This window comes from Myotis myotis, unplaced genomic scaffold (assembly GCF_014108235.1).
Source record: "Myotis myotis isolate mMyoMyo1 unplaced genomic scaffold, mMyoMyo1.p scaffold_m19_p_1, whole genome shotgun sequence".
In the NCBI taxonomy this organism is placed as follows: Eukaryota; Metazoa; Chordata; class Mammalia; order Chiroptera; family Vespertilionidae; genus Myotis; species Myotis myotis.
In genome coordinates, this window is record NW_023416313.1 from 151,100,288 (window position 1) to 151,120,253 (window position 19,966).

The following is a 19,966-nucleotide window of genomic DNA, read 5'->3' on the forward strand; positions in this document are numbered from 1 at the left end:
AAGTTTTGTGCACTGGGCCTCTAGTATATATATAAATATACACACACACGCACACACAAAGAGCCAGAGTTCGTCACATCCAAAATGACTGAAGGCTCAACCTAATGCCCAGGCTGTGAGCACAGTAGGCTCTGGTGGTTGGGGACTTGTGGCAGCGGGGATGGGGCCTGGGGAGGCGGGGTCGGCACTCACACTCACTCACAACCACACACACGCATAGACACACATAGCGCCCACCAGCTTACAGCCTTTTCTCCCTTTCTTTCCCTTCCTCCCAGCTCGATTTTGGAGTCTCTCTCAGAATGAGGCCCCAGGGCAGGCAGAGGGTGGAGCTGTCCCCACTGGCCATGCCCCCTCCCAGCTGGGAATGAGGAAGAGGGAGAGAGGATAGGCAGGGAGGCCTGGAGGACTGCTGAGAAAAACAAAGAAAGACAGAGACTGGGATGAAGAGATGGAAACAAAATAGCAATATTAAAATATTTCCTCTAATTAATTCCCTTTTAATGTGCACGAATGTCGTGCACCGGGCCACTAGTTGATAAATAAGACATATGCAATGCAGATCTGACTGAATTAATAATGATCTTTTAAAAAATTTATATATATATTTCTTTATTGACTTCAGAGAGAAAGGGAGAGGGAGATTGATAGAAACATCAATGATGAGAGAAAATTATTGATTGGCTGCCTCCTGCACACCCCCTACTGGGGATTGAGCCTGCGACCCAGGCATGTGCCCTTGGCTGGAATCGAACCTGAACCTTCAGTCTGCAGGCGACACTCTATCCAAGGAGCCAAACCGGCTAGGGCTATAATGATCTTCTTAAGTGAAATAATGGTAATGTTGCCATGTGGGAGAATGTCCTTATTCTTTGAGATGCATGCCAATGTATTTCAAAGTGAATTGACATGATGTTTGCAACAACTTACTTTCAAATGGCTCAGGAAAACAGAAAGGTGTGTATGTGGCAAAATGTTAACAATTGATGGCTTAGGTAGAAGGTATGAATACTAATGTGTATCACGCTGTTCTTTCAACTTTTCTCTAGGCTTGAAGATTTTCAAAGTAAAAAGTTTGAGACAAAGTGGAGACTTAAAATTTCCAAAAAATATATCAAATTCATAGTAAGTACACCAAACTGGTAACAGTGAGGGGACAAAGGAGCTATTTATTTCTTCTTTATATTGTCCAATTGTTCTACTCTAATATGTATTTTTATAATCCCCTAAGATTTTTAAATTAAAGTTTTGAATTATATACATATATTTAAAACCCATAGCTGGGCTGCTTCCTTCTGCCCCTGTAGCCTCTCTCACGGCACTAAACACAGCTCCAGGAAAGCAAGTTCCCCGCAAAGCACATTTCTCAACAAGCCCTGCTATTCATACTACTAGCCCTATACCCTCTTCCTGACAAACACTTTCCCCACAAACTACTGCCCACAAAACACCCTCCCCCTAAACTACCTTTCAGAACAAAAGGCTTCTTTCACCACTACCTGAAACTCCGTGCATGGCTTCCAGCCCAACGTTCCTGTGTAACCCTTCCTGCTTCCATCCTCCCTGAGACACTGGTAAACTCCTGCTGGTATGCTGATGATGATTTTTCAATTGCTTAACTAAGGGTTTCTTCCCTGCCTGATAAAGCAGTGAATTGCTTTCACTTTTGCCTGGGATCACAGTTCCCTACTCTTCCTAACCTAGCCACCCGCCACCCCCAACTCCCACCTCAGACTCCTCACCTACCAGCCTGCAGCTGGTCTGCAGAAATGGAAATGCTTGGATATGTAATTATTGCAACAAGAAAGTACAGTAAAACATCCTGACTTCCTTCTGTATAACTAGAGTGTTGAGGAACTGTACCACTGTTATTTAGGTTTTCACAAACAAGTCCTAATATTTCAAGAGACTTGATTTGAACACAATTTTAGAGGTTGTAAGGTCAAAGATTTCCCTTGATAGCTTTGCTAAATATTCATCTAGCCCCCGTTTCAACAGTTCAAGAACATAACAATTTTTTTGTAGAGCTCTTCCTAATATTTAGTGGAATCTGTCTCCTAGTTCTGGTCCTAACTCTTCAAAGTTGCATAGAATAAATTTGGTTCTCATTTTATATCATTCTTTTTAAAAAATTTATTTATTGATTTGAGAAAAAGATCGATTTATTGTTCCACTCATCCATGCACTCATTGGTTGATTCTTGCATGTACCCTGACTGACGATCGAACCCACAACTTTGGCATAATGAGATAGATGACTCTAACCAACTGAGCCACCTGGCCAGGACTTAACAATTTTTTTAAAATAATAGAAGACAAAAATTGATTGATTGATTGATTGATTAAATAATAGAGGACATTTCCTCATTACCTGATTCATCTTTAATGTGCCACCAACCTTAACTTCCTTGAGACCTTTCATATTCAGTCTAAATATGTGATGTGTTTTGACACATCATCCAGCCACATCACTCTCTGTAGATTCAAAGATACAAAGACAAAAGTCCTGAATCTGAGTCCTAGCTTAGCCATTCCTTTGCTTTGTGTGATGGTGGAAAAATCAAGTAACCTTATTCTATGCCTCTCTTTTTTCATCTGAAAAATGAAAATTAGAATAAAATTAATGATACTTACTCAGTAGTCTCTATAAATATCAAAACTAAAATGGAGCCTGGCTGGCTGGCTCAGTGGTTGAGCGTCAACCTAGGAACCAGGAGGTCATGGTTCAATCCCCTCCTCCTCCCCAGTTTGCAGGCTTGATCCCCAATGGGGGGCATGTGGGAGGCAGCTGATTGAGGATTCTAACTCTCATCACTGATGCTTCTATACCTCTCCCTTCCTCTCTGCAATTAATAAAAATATATTTTTAAAAAACTAAAAAGGACAAAGAATGGAAATCGTTTGTAAACTGTAATGCATTATGTACATGGTACGTTCTGTGTTTATTCACATAAAAAGTCTATTGTCTTCCTCCCTCTCATCACAGATTAGGTTCTTTTCTACTTGCCTTTTTTGTTAAAATTTGGCCACATACTTTTGGTTCAGCATCAATGGCCCTTTTGAAATTATAGTGGCAGTGGTTACTCCCAGGGGAGTCAATCTACTTATGATTCAGCCTCATTTCTTAAAATGCTTCAACATAAATAGCTACAACTTTTCTCTGTACTAGCCATTCCTCCACACACAATCAACTTTATAATTGCTTTTTTCCCTCCAGCTAGCTCTTAAAGCCTGGCAACATTATACAAGTAGCCTTTGGGGTCTCTAAGCTAGATTTTAGCACTGAGGTTCTGGGAAGGGAGGAATGTGTTCCCTCTAATACCTTTGAAGAGTATAAACAGTGTCATTAGCCCCTGCGGGGACCGCCTTACAGAGCAGTTTCTCTGTTTCTTAGCTCTCTACACTCTATGGACAGGCATCAAGTCAAAGTTAAACTCCCAATGTTGGACTCATTTCCTTTCACTATCAAGGCTCCCTATCCATCTTCTCTCCTCCTTCAAATCACACCCAAGTCCTAGTTGGTTCCTTTCCATTTCAAAACGTTTCCCATCAAAAAATAAAAATAAAAGTTCCTTCTCTTGACTCCACATTCAACTACCACTCCTTATGTAGCAAAATTTCTCAACCGGGTTGTTTGTACATGCGGTCTCTATTTCCTCATGTCTCATATCTCCGGTGTTCACTCCAATCAAGGTGTTGCTCCACTGAGACTTTGTCAAGGTCAGCAGTGATCTTGACCACTCTCTTTACTTGCCCTCCAAGACATCCTACTTCCTGATTTTTCTCCTCCCCTCCTAATGGGTCATTCTCAAACCCCTTTGCTGGATCTTTATCCTCTTCCTGATTTCTGTCCTGGATGATATCATCCAGATCACTTGCTTTAATGCCATCTATATGCCAATGACTTCCAAGTTTATATATCTAGCTTAAAACTCTTATTTTTTATTCTAGACTAATTTATTCAACTGCACACTCCACATGTCCAGCTGAAGGTCTAGATTTTCCAAAAGCAACAGCTGAAAAGCAAAATTACTCTTCCCTTAAGGGTCTCATCTCAGGAAATGGCAATTTCATTCACCTGATATATCAGGCTGAAAACTTAGGAGATATTCTTGTTTTATCTCTTTTTTTTTCATTTCCTACTTCTAAGTCATATCTGCTATACCTTCAAAATATCTCCAGAATCTGACCTCTCCTTATTACCTCCATCACCACCACTGGTCCAAGCCCAAACCAACCTTCAGTCTGGTCTACCACAGTGGCCTCCTATTTGATCTCCTTACTTCCATTTTTTGCCTCATACTGTTGATTTCCTACGAACTATCCAGTGAGGCTTTGTTAAAAGGTCAATCAGGCCCTAGCTGGTTTGGCTCAGAGGATAGAGCATCAGCCTGTGGGCCGATGAGTCCCGGGTTCAATTCTGGTCAAAGGCATGTACCTCGGTTGCAGGATCCTCCACAGCCCGGGCCCTGGCCAGGGCACGTGCAGGAGGCAACCCATCAATAGTTCTCTCTGTCTTTCCCTCTCTCTTCTACTCTCTGTAAAAATCAATGGAAAAATTATCCTTGGCATGTTCGATTCTGGTCAAGGGCATGTACCTTGGTTGCAGGCACATCCCCAGTAGGGGATGTGCAGGAGGCAGCTGATCAATGTTTCTCTCTATCAATGTTTCTAACTCTCTATCCCACTCCCTTCTTCTCTGTAAAAAAAAATCAATAAAATATATTTTAAAATAAAATAAAATTTTAAAAAAGGTCAATCAGTTAAAAGTCTTTTCAGGCTCTGGCCAGTTTGGTTCAGTGGATAGAGTGTTGGACTGAGGACTGAAAGGTCCCAGGTTCAATTCAGGCCAAGCATACATGCCCAGGTTGCGGCCCCAATCCTCAGTGGGGGGCATGCAGGAGGCAGCCAATCATTGATGATTCTCTCTCATCATTGATGTTTCTATCTCTCTCTCCCTCTTCCTCTCCCTCTCCCTTCCTCTCTGAAATCAATAACGATATATTTTTTTAAAAAAATCTTTTCAGTAGCCTCTTTCCATGACCAAAATAAAAACCAACCTTTTTACCATGACTTACACCTGATTACATCTCCAACCTTATCTCCCACCACTACTCCTGTTGTTCCCTCTGCTCTGATAATATTGGTCTGCTTGTTCTTGCTAAATTGCTAAGTTCCCTCTGAACATTTATACTAGCTGCACCTTCTGCTTCTGAACACTCTTCCCTAATCATTGCATTGCTCACTCCCTCTTTAATTCAGGCCTTTGTTCAAATGCCAGCTCCTCAGGAATGCCTCCGCTGAGCCAGCTTGTTTGAAATTGCTCACTACTTTATTACTTTCTTTTTAATAGCTTTACTGGGGTCTATTTTATGTATAAAATTTACTTGTTTCAAGTGTACAATTCAATAATTCTTAATGGCGTTACTCACTGTTCAACCATTACCATAAATCAGTTCGGGAACATTTTCACCACCATCCCCACATAAGATCCCTTATGCCCATTTACATTAATCTCTACCTCTGCCCTGAGCCCCAGGAAACAACTAATCTATTTCCTATCTTTATAAGTTTGCCTTTTCTGGACATTTCATATAAATAGAATCATAGGATATATGTTCTTTTGTATCTGGATTATTTTATTTAGCATGTGTTTTAGGCTCATCCATGACAGCATGTGTCAATAGTTTGTTCCCCTTTTTGCTGAATGGTATTTCATTGAATGGATATACATTATCTATTCATTAGGTTTTGGCTATTGTGAGTAATGTTGTGAACATTTGTCTCAGTCTTTGTGTGGATATGTTTTCATTTCTCTTGGATAGGTACCTGGAAGTAGAATTGATGGGCTACGCTTAACTTTTTGAGAAACTGCCAAACTGTTTTTCAAATGGATACATCACTTTACATCCTCACCAGCACTATATGAGGATTCTCGTTCCTCTGTGTCCTTGTCAACATTTGTTAATGTCTGTCTTATCTATTATAGACATGCTAGTGCATGTGAATTTCATTGCAGTTTTAACTTGCCTTTTCTTCCTGTTACTTTCCATCCCTTTATTTTGATTATTTTTTCTTAACACTTGAAATTACCTTACTTTTTTCATTCATATTTATTTGTAGCCTGACTTCCTCAATTTAAGGTAAATCCCATCAAGGCAGGAACATTGTCTGTTCTCTATATCCTAATCCTTAGAACATTTGTTAAATACTAGTAAATGAGATAAACATACCCTCCACATATATTCATCTCTCTCTGCTCAGCAGCCCAAAAAGAAATACTTTACAGGTGTTGTATTTAAGATATTGCAAAGCTTTAAGCTTCCTCAATGTTTCACAGACAGACAGAGTTTACAAATTGATAATTTGGGGGTTTGCATTGTATATATGCATACACCATACACACACACACACACACACACACACACACACACACACACACACACCATCATTTCTATATAAGGCTTAATAGATCTGATTATCAAAAGGACAAAGTTCAAAATAAATAGAAAAAAATGGACAAATATAAATACAAAACAAGATTGTCAAGTAAATGTATGGTCATCTGAGTGCCCACTATATTGAAAAATGTCAATATTAGGTATAGATTGATGACAATACCTGACACAGACATCACTTGAATAAATCAAACAGGATTCTTTATCAAAAAAATCACACAATAAAGTCAGTGACTCAGAGAGATGAACAAGTTTTTCAATTCAGACAGTATAAACATCTTAACTCCAACATCTTCACCACAAGATTGCATTGTTACTGAAACTCTAAGTGACTGTCATATTAGACCGTAGAAATATAACAGTCTCTCTCAGTCCAGCCTACTTGTTCTCATAAGCAAATGTCCAGAGCCCTTCCTTGGGCCCCTTGTGTGTCTAAGAATTATACAATGCACAATACTATTGCAGGGTACAGTTAGTTTCTCTAAAGTATCTCTTTCAGACTCTCTAGGCTAGTATATTCTGTTCTGAGATCATTCCTGAACCCTGTACTATGGAAACATAACAAAGACCAGTTTCCTAGGTGCTTGGGAGACCTGCCAACAAGCCGTTAGACCAGCCATTGAGTTATCCTGAAGTGAAGAGTCAGTAGATAGAAAATATTTTAGAAGCTGGGTAGCCATAAAGAATGAAAAATTTAGAAAAAAGAAGACCAAAGAGGGAAAAAAGAGGGGAGAAGTGGTTTCTATTCATTCGTGAAGGAGGAGGGAGAGTTGTCCGAGTAAGCATCCAAGGAAACCGAATAACTTTCTCCTGTCCTTCCAAATTCAGACACACACAAAATCTTGCATTTCAGGGGCTTCACAGGATCCCTAACAGCCTCTCTATAGGTGTGCAGAGTGAGAACCTTCCCACGTCCAAAACAAGCATATCCAAAACAACCACTGTGACAAATATCAACTTGGTCCCCTAATGGAGATTAAATTATTTTCATACTTTGTTTGATGGAGTTGGTGGGATGCTAACAGTGGTGGTAGCTATATATTATTATTTGGAGGAGCTGTGGGGATTAATATTATGAACTGGAATTGACCTTAGACAACTTTTTTTTTTTAATTTATTGCTTAAAGTATTACAAAGGGTATTACATATGTGTCCATTTTATCCCCCCGCCCTAGACAGTCCCCTAGCCTCCTCTATCCCCCAATGTCTTATGTCCACTGGTTATGCTTATATGCATGCATACAAGTCCTTTAGTTGATCTCTTACCCCCCTACCTCCTGCCCCCCAACCCTCCCCGGCCTTCCTGCTGCAGTTTGACAATCTGTTTGAGGCAGCTCTGCCTCTGTATCTATTATTGTTCAAAAGTTTATAATGGTCTCTATTATCCATGAATGAGTGAGATCATGTGGTATTTTTTCTTCATTGACTGGCTTATTTCACTTAGCATAATGCTCTCCAGTTCCATCCATGACGTTGCAAATGGTAAGAGTTCCTTCCTTTTTAGAGCAGCATAGTATTCCATCGTGTAGATGTACCACAGTTTTCTAATCCATTCATCTACTGATGGGCACTTAGGCTGTTTCCAGATCTTAGCTATGGTGAATTGTGCTGCTATGAACATAGGGGTGCATATATCCTTTCTGATTGGTGTTTCTGGTTTCTTGGGATATATTCCTAGAAGTGGGATCACAGGGTCAAATGGGAGCTCCATTTTCAGTTTTTTAAGGAAACTCCATACTGTCTTCCATAGTGGCTGCACCAGTCTGCATTCCCACCAGCAGTGCACAAGTGTTCCTTTTTCTCCACATCCTCTCCAGCACTTGTCGTTTGTTGATTTGTTGATGATAGCCAGTCTGACAGGTGTGAGATGGTACCTCATTGTTGTTTTGATTTGCATCTCTCGGATGATTAGTGACTTTGAGCATGTTTTCATATGTCTCTTGGCTTTCTGAATGTCCTCTTTTGAAAGGTGTCTATTTAGGTCCTTTGCCCATTTTTTGATTGGATTGTTTATCTTCCTTTTGTTAAGTTGTATGAGTTCCCTATAAATTTTGGAGATTAGGCCCTTATCAGATATGACATTGGCAAATATGTTTTCCCACACAGTGGGTTTTCTCATTGTTTTGTTGATGGTTTCTTTTGCTGTGCAGAAGCTTTTTATTTTGATGTAGTCCCATTTGTTCATTTTCTCTTTAGTTTCAAGTGCCCTAGGAGCTGTATCAGTGAAGAAATTGCTTCGGCATATGGACCTTAGACAACCTTTGATGGTAAAAGAACACTTGATAGAACTGGAACGGGTCAGGCTACACATAAAGTAGCATTATATTTCTACCAGTCCTTTATTATAAAACTAGAGGCCTGGTGCATGAAATTCATGCGGTGGGAGGTTGTGGGGGTCCCCTCAGCCCAGCCTGCACCATCTCCAATCCGGGACCCCTCAAGGGATGTTGGACTGCAGTTTCAGCCCGATCCCTGTAGGCTGCTCATAGCACCACTGCAGCTACGCTCACCAGCCAAGAGCCCGGCTTCTGGAGCACAATGGTCAGCTGAGCAACACAGTGCTCCTGCTGTGGGAGCACACTGACCACCACAAAGCAGGGCCCATGGGGGGTGGGGGGGGGTTGCGGCGCCACACCCTGTCACACACAGAGCAGGGCCAATCAGGGGGTTGGGGTGCCGCACCCTGTCACATACAGAGCCTCCTGCATTGAGCGCCTGCCCCTGGTGGTCAGTGGGTGTCATAGCTACCAGCTGGTCATCTGGTTGCTTAGGTTTTTATATATATAGATTAGAGGCCCGGTGCACGACATTCGTGCACTTGGGGTGGGGGGTGTCCTCAGCCCAGCCTGCACCCTTTCGCAGTCCAGGAGCCCTTGGGGGATCTCTGACTGATCTCCCTGTGGGAGCGCACTGACTACCAGGGGGCAGCTCCTGCCCAGAGCATCTGCCCCCTGGTGGTCAGTGCACATCATACTGACTGTTTGGTCTATTTGCATATTACCCTTTTATTATATAGGACTAGAGGCCCGGTGCACAAAAATTTGTGCACTCGGGGGGAAGGGGAGAATCCCTCAGCCCTGCCTGTGCCCTCTCGCAGTCTGGGACCCCTTGGGAGATAACGACCTGTTGGCTTAGGCCTGCTCCCGGGTGGCAGAGGGCAGGCCCAATCCCTAGGTGCAGCCCCTGGTCGGGCTCAGAGCAGGGCCGATAGGGGAGTTGGGGCACCGCCCCCTGCCACACACAGAGCAGGGCGGATCAGGGGGTTGGGGTGCCGCACCCTGTCACACTCAGGGCAGGGCCGATGGGGAGGTTATGGCTCTACCCCGTCACACACAAAGCAGGGCCTTTGGGGGGGGGGGGGGTTGGAGCGCCACACCCTGTCACACACAGAGCCGCAGGGCGATCGGGGGTTGGGGAGCTCCCCCCTATCAGGCACAGAGCAGGGCTGATCAGGGGGTTGGGGCGCCTTCCCCTGTCACGAACAGAGCAGGGCCAATAGGGAGGCTGTGGCCCCATGCCCTGTCACACACAGAGCCGCAGGGCAATCAGGGGGTTTGGGCGCTGCCCCCTGTCACGCTGATCCCGGTGCCGGGAGGCCTCGTGGCTCTGCTGATCCCGGTGCTGGGAGGCATATTACCCTTTTACTATACAGGATAGAGGCCTGGTGCACGGGTGGGGGCCAGCTGGTTTGCCCTGAAGGGTGTCCTGGATCAGGGTGTGGGTCCCCACTGGGGTGCCTGGCCAGGCTGGGTGAGGGGATGATGGCTGTTTGCAGCTGTTCACACACCCTTCAGGGTGAGGGTCCCCACTGGGGTGCCTGGCCAGTCTGGGTGAGGGGCTGAGGGCTGTTTTCAGGCCGACTGAAGCTCCCAACTGCTCCTTGTTTTCTTTTTTTATTCTGGGCCAGCTTTAGCTCTGGCTCCAGCTCTGAGGCTTCTGCTGCTGAAAGAAGGTATCTGGTTTGTTTCGGTTCTATAATCGAAACAATGTATAATTCCAGCTCTTAGATCCCGGGCTCGCTGAAAGCAGGTTTCTGGGGTTTTATTTAGCTTCTATATTTGCTACAATGTTTCTTAAACTGCAGGCTCAGAGGCCGGCAAAGCAGGCAGGGGAACGTTGGAGTCCTCCGTCACTGAAGCAAGCAAGCCTCATGTTAGTTTCAAGCTGCCTGGCTGCCGGCCACCATCTTGGCTGGCAGTTAATTTGCATATCTTGCTGATTAGCCAATGGGAAGGGTAGCGGTCGTACACCAATTACCATGTTTCTCTTTTATTAGATAGGATTATAGCAGGAGCTTGGGTAGAAACAGTACAAAATAAAATAGAAAAAGAAAAGACTAAGGCTGACAAACAAAATGGCATAAAAAACATTAATAACAGAAAGAAGAAAAGAGAACAAGAGAAAACAAAAAGACTGACAAGTGAGATAAAGTAAGCTTCCTGGAATGAACAAACTGAAATAGAAGTGAAAGTGAAAACCTGATGGAAGAATGGGACTCCTTTGACCTAAATACAAGAGAACAAAGGCAGAGTAATCCCAAACAACATCAAACCTAATTTAGGCCAAAATTTAAAATCTGGCATAAAGATTAAAGACAGGAAATTTTTCATTTTTATTAAAATTCAAATTTACAACGACAGAAAAAGCAGGCAGGTAGCCAGTGTTTATTCAAAGGGTGTCCCTTAGAAACGAAAGTCATTATGAAAAGCAGAGGCCTATTTACAAAGAAAAAGGCAATGCAAATCTAAGCCAAATCAATTTAAATAGAAGGCACAGCACAGAATGAATAGCTCCAGTCTCCCCATCTTCTGGCTTTGAAGGGGTAGCAAGTAACATTATCTCTTTGTCTGTATTCCTATTAGTAATCAACAAACAAAATGGGTAATGACTAAAAAAATTTAAGGCCATGTTCTTCCTTTGCTTCTAAAAAGTGCGAGGTGACAGACATGCATCTTTGACAACACTGACCTAACTCAACAAGAAAGCACACTGATTTATTGATGTGAAAAGATATCCAAGATATATTAAGATACAATAAAACAGCAAGATGCAGAACAGTACCTATAACATGCTAACTTTTGTGTGTAATAACAAGAGAAGAAAAAAATAAGAATACATATTTTTATTTGTTTATGTTTTTATAAATCCTGGAAGAACACACAGAAACTAATAAAAGTAGTTACCAGTGGATGGGGCAGAAAGGGCAGATGGAGGACAAAATGAAGGTAAAACTTTTCACTGTACGCATTTAAAGTTACTTAATTTTTTAACTATGTAATTATATCACCTATTCAAAATTTTAATCTAAAAAAGAGAAAACTAATTTAACTTAAATGTATATTTTCATTTCTAATTCTTGCACTTTGCCTTTACATTTTATTTTATAAAAGCCTATTATTCTTATTTTATTTTTTAGAGGACATTTATGAGTTTATTTGAGCCAAACTGACACATATGCAGGGGAGCAAGATCTGAAATACTCCCAACAGCAAATTCTTTTAAACAGTACAAAATACCTCAACCTGATTAAAAACTAAATTCTTAACACCACCAATTATGCTATTCTATACAGCTATTTTGGGGTGAAAGTAATTTTCCCATCAAAACAAGCCTTTCTGCTTTCAGTTAAGCTTCAATTTATCAAAATACTACTGTGTGATTTTCACCTGTGGGCCCTAAGTTTAAAAGCCCTCAATGACTCCCATCTTGCCTCAAGAATAAAGTCCTTACTCCTCACCTGGAATCAGCCCTAACCGTGTAGTCCCTCTCCACTGTGGACAAAAAGGAGCCACGTGCTAACCTGACTAGCTCAGGGAAGGCTTGCATGGAAGCCTTGCAAAGTCAGAGACCTAAAGTAACCTCAAAGGATGGTCCGAAATTAAAACTTTTTAAACTAAAAAGCAGTTTACGGTGGCTAGTCATATCCTAGACCGGTATCTTCCCTGACAAATGTCAGTCTTTACCTGAACTAAGCCTGTCTATTGCCTTTTTGCATCTATAATAATACATCATTGGAATGTCAAACCAATTTTCCTTTTCCTGGACCCCTCAAAGCACAGGCACACTCTGCAGAGACCACAAATCCTCTCACTGGTATTGAGTTAATTGTTGACCGTGAACTATCTTGCACCCCCCTACCTAGAAGAAGTACTAGTATGTGTCTATCATTGTACTTTGTATCCAAACCCAGAAGTTTCCCCGCTTTGCTTTCTCCCATCTCTCTGATCTATCACCAATGGGTTTCACATAACTCGCTTACATCTCCTCTTTTTGATTGTAATGTCTAAAACAAGGTGCAAAACTGACGTTCTCCAGAGCTTGATCTCAATCCTTTGAGAGTCTGCTTCCTGGCATTTGTCCACAATTTGGCTCAAATAAACTCACAAAAAATTCTCCACAGGTTTGAATGTTTCTCACATTCACATTCCGTGGAGTAGTCGGCAGGATTCTAAAGAAGCTCGCCCTGACGCTCTCCCTCCAGGAAGCACACCCTTCCCTCTCCATCCTTTCCCTTCCCCCTCCCCAGGGGGGAGAAAAAGAAGGAGGAGGAGGAGGAGGAGCTCGCCCAGGACCAACCTGCACACCCGGACCTGGTCCTAGGATCCAGCAAAGGGCCCATTGAGCCCACCGGTTCCCCACCCATTGGGTAAACTTGGGTGAGTTGTTTCTTAGATCCAGGAACTTCCCTTGCTTTTGCTAGAGGGTCTGACTTCATTTGAGCTGTATTTTTAAATCCTCAAGGTGGAGCTAAGGGTTAACAGAACTCAGGCTAGCAGCCGTGGGCAAACTACGGCCCTCGGCTAAAAAAAAAAAAAGACCGTACCCTTTTATGTAATGATGTTTACTTTGAATTTATATTAGTTCACACAAACACTCCATCCATGCTTTTGTTCCGGCCCTCCGGTCCAGTTTAAGAACCCGTTGTGGCCCTCGAGTCAAAAAGTTTGCCCACCCCTGGCTAAGGCAAGACAGGAGAAAAAAAAAAAAGGTAGCTGGTTTTTAACTCTGGCATTTCAATTGGAATTGCTTTCTGAGAGTCTAAGCAAAAAGTCCTTCCCTGTATAAATGAGAACTCAACTCGTTCAACTCCAGAGATAAAGGAGCACATCCTCCCTCCAGCCCGAATCTCAGATGTTCTTAGGCAACAAAGGATCCTTGTGGAGGTGTCAGAGGTCATTCCTCACAACATGCAGGAGCCCCATATGGAAATCCCAACTGAGCTGTAATTAAACTGGCTGGCTCTTCCAGTGGAGCAGCCATAGTTTTAGTCGATCCGTGCCCCCAGCCCGTCTGATGGTTTTAGACAGCCGGGGGAGAAACTGAGGCATGTAAGAGGGTTAAATGGGAGTTGAGGGATGAGAGCTTCGTGGAGTTCAACCCATAAGCAGCACACTTTGACCCACTACATAACAGCCCTAGAAACGTTGCTCAGACTGCAGATATAAAAACAAAGACAGACAAACAAACAAAAAACTAAAATTAACATGAGAAATTGTGCCTCCAAGGCTGGAAACTCCCAGCCCTCAGCCCTCATTAATACTCCTGATAGGAAGTCTATACTTGCAAGTGCTTTACCGAAATGGGAAGGTTTAACTAGAAAATAACTTTAAAATGCAGTTGTCTTTGGGTACATGCAAAAAACAAAAAAAATCAGAAAAATGCCAGCTCTAAAATGAAACTGAATGAATGAATGGATGGAAAGAGTATCTTGATTTGGAAATTAGAAGCTTCTAAGGAGAAACACAGATAAATTCTTTTTTTTATAGCTTCCTCGTTATATCTTTTGCTTTCTGAGCTTTCTTGTCCTTTCCCCTCCTTTCTTCCTTACACTCTGTCTCTTCCACTACCACTGACTCATGGGAAAATGAGAACAGGAATTCTAACAGCTCCCTTTGGAAAAAAAGATTGTCTCAGCTAGATAGAAACCAGCAACTGTTCCCGATTTTATCCGGGACCCTGATGGATTCACAAAGAAATTTAACTGTTAGAACATGTAATCCTGGCTGTTCTGACCTATTCCAATTAATACACCTACTGACTGCTGACAGCAAGGCAACAGAATTACTAAGTAAGGTCTGCTGTGAAACTGTAGAGGAGTCTGTTTTTACTATTAAAGCCAGGTTAAAAAAAAAAAAAAAAGCAGGTCACCATAAGATTGTAGAAAAATGAAATGGGATTTACAAAGAGAAAGCAAACATAGGGCTGCTCTAAGGACTATGAGAGGGTATTTCCCCTCCTCCTTACTAATACTATAGGAGAAATTGAAAATATCATAAAAGAGGAAGTTATTAAGGCCCTTGTAGATACTGGGGCCACTTTGTCCATTCTTAACCCTACCTAAGTTTCCCTCTCCCTCAGAGTAAAGCTTCTGTGCAAATGGTAGAGCTATCTAACCAACCAATGACTGTTTTTAAATCAGAACCTGTCTCCTTTCAACTAGGGGATGTTATGAGGCAACATATATTTTACTGGTCAAATCAACCTCAATTCACCTCCCCCTCAATCAACCTCCCCCTCAATAGGGGGAGATTTTCTCGAAACCCATGATATCCACATATGCTTTTTTCAGAAGGGTGGTATGTATTTAGAGCTAAATGAGCCAGATACAGAACCTAAAGGGAAAATGATGATTTAAAAAGGGAACCTCCCCAGAGGGGAAAAAATCTTGAGACTGACTGAATGTCTGCTAACCATCTTTTTTTCATTATTAACTTCCACGAGAGCCTGAGAGATAGCTAAACAGAGTACCCGTCCTACTCAGAATGGCCCAGAGACTTGCAGGCTCGATCCCTTGTGGTGGTGGTGGGGGGGGGGAGGGGTGCAGGAGGCAGCTGATCAATGATTATCTGTCATCATTGATGTTTCTAGCTCTCTCTCCCTTCCTCTCTGAAATCAATAAAAATATATATTAAAAAGGAAAGAAAAACAAAACTTAAGACAAGCAGCAGGGGGGACAAAGAGGGGATAAGGACACATTTGTAATACCTTAATCAATAAAGTGGGGGGGGGGGGGAGAGACAAGCAGCAAAAAGATTCAGATCATAGTCACCCAAAAATTAGAAATAACCCAGAATATTTTTTAACAAGAACATATAGGCTCTGACTGCCTCTGATTCACCTGTCTTTTTATTTTAAATAATAATAATTTGACCTTGAATGCCATCTAAGGTTATGGTCTTGCCCATCCACAGTGGTCCACCCTATTCAGCAAGACAAATGCTGACACTGAGACTTCCTAATAATGAGCCTTCCTAGCACCATAGGACCCCATTATCTAACCAAAAGGTTGATTATCAATGCATCCTTTGGATTGATTTATGACCAAAAGGGCTATGTGTGGATGAAAAGGGGCCACACGCTACCCCTACTAACTCAGGGAAGGCCTACATGGCAGCCTTGCAAAATTAGACATAAAGTAACCACAAAGGATGGTCCAAAATTAAAACTTTTAAAACTAAAAAACAGTTTATGGTGGCTAGTCATGTCCTAGGCCAGTATCTTCCCTGACAAAGGTCAATCTTTACCTGAACTGCACCTGTCTATCATCCTTTTGCATCTACGATAACATATCATTGGAATGTCAAACCAATTTTCCTTTTTCTGGCCTCCTGCACACCTTCTACTGGGGATGTGCCCGCAACCCAGCTACATGCCCTTGACCGGAATCGAACCTGGAACCCTTCAGTCTGCAAGCCGATGCTCTATCCACTGAGCAAAACCAGCCAGGACTCATTTTACTTTTTTATCCCACCCAGAGGTTTGCCTGCTTTGCTTTCTCCCACCTCCCTAATCTATTATCAAAGGATTTTATGTAACCCACTCACGTCTCCCCTTTTGACTGTAATGTATAGAACAAGGTACAAACCTGCCATTCTCCGGACCTTTATCTCAATCCATTGAGTTCTGCTTCCTGGCATTTGTCAACAATTTGGCTCAAATAAACTCACAAAAATTCTTCACAGGTTTGAATGTTTCTTATGTTAACACCATCTTATCTCCCACTGGTCCCTTCAATGATTTCTTCAATTTAACTATTTCAATCTGTTAAATGATTAAACATTCCTGAATTCACCTGCATATGGAGCCTTCTGCCAATCCTCATTACCTCTCTTTCCTGTAAGACCTAATTCAAGTCTCAGCAGTCTTTTTCCCACTTCGCATCCCCAGCGTTGGTTCTCTCCTCTGAATTCCTATAGCACAAGCCAGGATCTGCTACTCTTCATACATTATTGCTCTATTTGGCTCATATAGGGTGTTGGCCTGTGGACCAAAGGGTTCCTGGTTTGATTCCAGTCAAGGGCACGTACCTTGGTTGCAGGATCTCGGTTGCAGGCTCCTCCTTGGCCCAGGCCCTGGTTGGGGCTCCTGCAGGAGGCAACCAATCCATGTATTTCTCTCACATCGATATTTCTCTGTCTTTCCCTATCTCTTCCACTCTCTCTAAAAACCAATGGAAAAATATCCTCGGGTGAGGATTAAAAAAGAAAACGTCCATCTTATTCATAGTTCATAAGGGGAAGCCAATTCTAAACAATGACAATATAACGCAGGAAAAGACTACAAGTAGGAAGAGAAGACACAACTAATTCAGGCTTTTGTGTACATATATCCTGTCTCCCATCTAGATTGCAAACACTTTTTCTTATTATCAATTTATATTAGGGTTTTTAGGACATTGTTCTATTCAAAGTACACGCTTAACAAACATTATTGATGTTAATAGGGTCAGGGAAGAAAGCCTAACTTGATGGAGATGTGTTTTGACACCTAGCATGAGATTCAGGAAAAACAGTCCATTTTGCAGACGTTCTGCAGGCTCCTCTGGAGAATAGTCTCATCATCAGTTTTTTTCCCCAAGAACAATCCTTCTTTAGGTGTCCCTCCAAGATCTATCTTCCCTGACTTTGTGCCTTTCTTCTCTTGGTTACCTAAACTGATACATTCCATTTGGGCTGCATTATTTGGCACTTCGAAATTGAAGACATTGATTTTTTTAAAAAGCAGTGTATCCATGCAATGGAATATTATCCTATATAATAATAGGGTAATCTGCAAATCAACCAAACAGCGGAAGCTGGGCTCACAGCTGGCAAGTGCAGTGGGCAGCAGGCGGTGGCAGGAACCTCCGCTAAGGATGTCTGACTGCCATCAGTGGGACATCCCCTGAGGGCTCCCCAACTGTGAAAGAGTGCAGGCCGGGCTGAGGGACGCCCTCTCCCACCCCAAGTGCATGAATCTCATTCACTGGGCCTCTAGTTTGGTCATAACAAGAAAGTATGGATACATACTACAACTTGGATGAACCTTGAAAATAGTATGCTCAGTGAAAGAAGCCAGCCACAAAAATCCACAAGATTCCATACAGTTCAATCTATAAAGACAGAAAGTAGCCCTACTTAGTTTGGTTCAGTGGATAGAGCGTCAGCCTGCAAGGTCCTGGGCTTGATTCCAGTCAAGGGTACATCCCCCAGTTGTGGGCTCAACTCCCAGTAGCGGGTGTGCAAGAGGCAGCCAATCAATGATTCTCTCTCATCGTTGATGTTTCTATCTCCCTCTCCCTTCCTCTCTGAAATCAGTAAAAATACATATTTTTTTTAAAAAGGATAAAAAGTAGATTAGTGTTTCCTTGGGCTGGAAAGGTGGAGGTGGAGGGGTGCAGAATGATAGCTAAAAGATACAAGATTTCCTTTTGAGGTGATGACAATGTTCTAAAATTGATTGTAGTGGTGATTGCACTTATCTCTGAATATACTAAAAGTCATTTATCTATATACTTTAAAAGGGTGAATTTTATTATATATGAATCGTATCTGAGTAAAGCTATTTTAAAATAGAAATTGAAGACATGTTATGTTCATGCTCTCTCCCCAACCTATATACTCCTCAAACCAAAAAATTCGAATGAATTAACTTTGAATTAATACTTATTACCTATCATTATCACTTGCCTGCAGCTACTTTCCTTGCCATACCACTTAGTTTTTATTATAAAGAAGGCACAATTTTGTTTATGTCACTTTGGGGGTATATTTAATGCCCTAACATGAATATAATAATATATATACTTGATGTATGCATATACAAATAAAGTAGGCGGGTCCTACTTTTTACACTGTAAGTTAGAACTAAGAAATTAGACTTTTGAATTAGGACATCAAATGCATAATTTTCTTCTTGAATCAAGAATTCTATCATGAAACACAACACCCTCTACTAAATCTAAAAAGCTTCAAAAACAATATTCCACTCATCTCTCTGATACTTTTCAGGTGGCAACATTCTGGTTCTTGATCCATCTCACAAGAGGCAGATCAGGGGTAAGAAAGCAAAGCACCAGCCCTGGCCAGTGTGGCTCAGTTGATTGTAGTGTTGCCTCATACACCAAAAGGTTTTGGGTTCCATTCTCTGTCAGGGTACATACCTAGGTTGCAGGTTCAATTCCCCAGTCTGGATGTGTATTCCCTCTCTCTCTAAAATAAACATATCCTTGGGTGAGGATTTAAAGAAAAATTTAAGCCAATCATCAAATGCAGCCCTCCTCTGGTCTCCAAATAGCTGTTTGCCCACATCTCACTAGAGCCTCTCTTGTCCTCTGTTCCAATCACACCTGTGATGACAATGACCCACGAACATTCCTAGTACTTTTCATAGCTCTGTGCTTTTCTCACCCTGGGGCGAAATCCTCTTCCTCCCTTCCGCCCCTAGACTGAGCTCAAAAGTTTTCTTTTTTTTTTTTTTTTTCTGGTTTATTTTATTTTTATTTTTTATTTTTTTAATTTATTGCTTAAAGTATTACAAAGGGTGTTACATATGTGCCCATTTTATCCCCCCGCCCTAGACAGTCCCCTAGCCTCCCCTATCCCCCAGTGTCTTATGTCCATTGGTTATGCTTATATGCATGCATACAAGTCCTTTGGTTGATCTCTTACCCCCCTACCTCCTGCCCCCCAACCCTCCCCGGCCTTCCTGCTGCAGTTTGACAATCTGTTTGAGGCAGCTCTGCCTCTGTATCTATTATTGTTCAAAAGTTTATAATGGTCTCTATTATCCATGAATGAGTGAGATCATGTGGTATTTTTCCTTCATTGACTGGCTTATTTCACAACTTTCACTAAACCAGTTCTCATAGTCCAATGTATACAATCTCTCCGTCCTTTGGGCTCCCACCACATGTGACTTGTACCTATTTTATACCGTCTTATATTAATAGTTAATGGTTTTACCAATTTCTCTCTCTTAAGATTGTAGGCCACTCATAAGAAAAGAATGAAATCTTATCACTTGTGACCTGGATGGACCTAGAGGGTATCAGGCTATTGAGATAAGTCAGAATAAGATAAATTCCACTTCTATGTGGAATCTAAAGAACAAAATAAACGAACAAATGAAACCGAAACAGCCTCATAGATACAAAGAACAGATTTATGGTTACCAGAAGGGAGGGGGGTTGGTGGACTGGGTGAACAAGGTGAAAGGATTAAGAAGTACAAATTGGCCCCAGCTGGTCTG